Genomic DNA, 2,949 nt, shown 5'->3' with positions numbered 1-2,949 from the left:
TATCAGTCAGAATTCATTAAACTCACATTCATCCTCTGTTGAGCGCACCAAAGCCAAATGCAGCAGCAACTCTGGGACATTGGGCTTATTGAGTTTTAAACAAATTTAAATCTTCTCTTCTGTCATTAATGTACAGTCTCAGCTCGGCTCATTTTTACTTGAGTCAAGAGGTCACACATCCTGTGCCCTATGGGAACACCACCATCTGCAAGTTCCCCTCCAAATCTCTCACCTTCCCAACTTGGAAATATATTGCTGTTCCTTCAATGTCGCTGGGTCAAAATCCTGGAATTCCCACCTCAATGGCAATATGAGTCAATCCACTGCACATGGACTGCAATGGTTCAAGAAGGCAGCTCACCACAACCTTCTCAAGGGCAACTAGGGATGGGCAATAAATACTGGGCAAACCAGTGTTGCCCATGTCCCACAAAGGAATAAAAAATTTTTTAAACTCTAAGGTATAATCATGTAACACAGGTTTATGCTTTTATCGTTGGTCATGGAATCTCACTCAGTGCTGATTGATTGTACACTTGGCAACATAACAAGTACATGACAATGTAAATGATTGGCTAAAAAGTATTTGATATTCTGAAATTGTGTGTGATATATAAATTCAAATTTTTTCTCCTCTGTTTTTCAAGTGTCAATCATCAAAGCAGCTGCATCATCAAGTGAATCACAATAGAATTTGAAAACTGAAATAACACTTGGGGAGGGGATCCACAACTCTGAAAAAGGAGGTTTGCAGCCAGAACTCTGAAAAAGAAACCAAGCCACCTCACACTGTAAATCTCCCGCTCTGGGTGCAGACCTCCCACTCTGGTGTTAACAAAACCAGGATGATGGGTGGTCAGTTTGGTTTTGTGGGGTCGGCATTTGAATATTTTAAACTTATGCATCTTCATTTTAATACCAATTCCTTTTTTAACTGCAAGAGGATGATTGAATCCATAAGCCTTTATAGCATTGCTTGTGGACCAGGAAGTACTGGTGTCATTTCTTCAGGTGCAGCAAGAAAACCCCCATAAAATCCAGCCCCATAAGCTTCCTGTCAAACCCCTCCTCATGACTGAGTCTTCTTGACAAGTATCTGGGCCTTGGATAAGATAACCCTTTCATCGGTCCTCCTCTCCTAAACACCAGCAATCTCTGTTAGCCCCTCATCAGCCTTATCTACTCTCAATACAGTTTGATGGTGGCCTTGTTCTGCAGGATTGCCCTCTAGATAAAGCAAATCCATTAGTCAATAAAATTGGCTGCAGGTGGGAAACTCATGGGAAAAAGGGAATCCTTCACTGAGCATAGGGATGGTGGTTTACTGGTAATGTCACTAATGGACTAATAATCCTGAAGCTCAGTTACTGCTGTAGCAACATGGATTCAAATCAGCTTAGAACTCTCTGTTTTGTACTTTTACTGTAACTTTTGAATTTACGTATATGTTATTGTCAGTCATTGAGTCAAGACACATCTAATTTGAATGGTATACTCCAGTTTCAATGGCATACTGAATCGGAATGCTATACTTCAACCTTAAGGGTATATTCCAGTCTGAATGGTATACTCCAGTTTGAATGGCATACTCAATTTTAAGGGTAAACTCCAATCTGAATGGCACATTCCAATCTGAATAGTATGCTCCAAACTGAATGGTACGTTCCGATGTGGATGATATACTCAGTCTGAATTCTACACTGCAATCTGTGTAGTATACTGCAATTTGAGTGGTATGCTCAAATCTAAATGGTATATTCTAACATTAATGAGCATGCTCAACTCACAGCCCTTTCTGGAACCTTGAGTGCATTTGGATGACTATGTGATATGCTTGTTTAGGGAGGCTGTAGGGTTAATTTGATAAAATCTTCAAGTTTGGTGTAAAATGTATGTTGTAAGTATCAAAAATTTTGTGAATGTATTGAGGCACTTCAGAGTGGAATATACTGTATAGAGAAAAGTATATTGCTTTTTGTTTATAAACTTCAATGTCAAATGTTTTAGAATGTTACTTTCATAAACTTTGTGAATAATTTGGAGGGAAAAAATGGCCCTTGTGGTCATGTGAAAATAAGCTTATTTTCCAAATGCTTAACCATGACCAGACCTTTGGAGTTATTGAAGTAATGATTAATTTGGGCTGAGATGCATTACCAATGATTAGTTGCTGTCTATAGGGACTAGAATCCAAGTTTAATATTGCTCAAATAATGACTTTCATATTTATTTTAATTGAGGAACTAAGCTGAAGGGCCATGTTGAAATCATTCAGAAGGCACACTATAAAGCTGTATTTCATCATAGTACATCCTAATACATACAAGTCTCTGACCCCTTCAGTCACTGAACAGAAGTAGGGAAGGAAAAGGAGCAGAAAATTACATGAGAACCTAAGAAACCAAACTACAGAAAGATGGAAAGTTGAAAAAGTGATTTGAAAAGATTTGCACACCGCTTTGTGCAGTGACAATATTGTAGCCAAGGCATAATTATTGCTTATTGAAAACTTTTCCTGATACCTCACTATAATGACTTGATATATAGTTGTCAATGGCAATTCTTGATCAGTCTCTGTAGAGACTGCTTTCACGTGTAAAAATGAATCAAATTTGATTTTAAAATCATGTTATAGAGTATTCACAGCATAGAAAGAGGTCTATTGTGCATGCAACTGTCATCAAGCATCTATCTCTTCCAACCCAATTTTCTGGCACTTGGCCCATACCCTAAATTTGTTTGCTATGTGCTAGTCAAAGCAGTAATAGCAGGATATATCTGATGACTACATAACTGGAGACATAGTGCAAGGGGCTGGGTTGCAGATTTCTGGGGCATTGTGACCAGTTCTGGACTGGTGGGACCAGTGAATACAGGATGAGTTGTATCTAGGTAGGGCCAGAACTGACATCATAGGGGGAATATTTGCTAGTGTGGTTGGAGAGGGTT

General features: G+C 38.8%; 1 pseudogene; it reads left to right on the top strand.

Moving 5' to 3' along the window:
- Nucleotides 1–2,455: 2,455 nt before the first annotated feature.
- LOC125486756 lies at nt 2,456–2,583 on the top strand (annotated as a pseudogene).
- The last annotated feature ends 366 nt before the right edge of the window (nt 2,584–2,949 follow it).

This window comes from Rhincodon typus, chromosome 32 (assembly GCF_021869965.1).
Source record: "Rhincodon typus isolate 14 chromosome 32, sRhiTyp1.1, whole genome shotgun sequence".
In the NCBI taxonomy this organism is placed as follows: domain Eukaryota; kingdom Metazoa; phylum Chordata; class Chondrichthyes; order Orectolobiformes; family Rhincodontidae; genus Rhincodon; species Rhincodon typus.
This window is presented reverse-complemented; position numbering and strand designations above follow the sequence as displayed.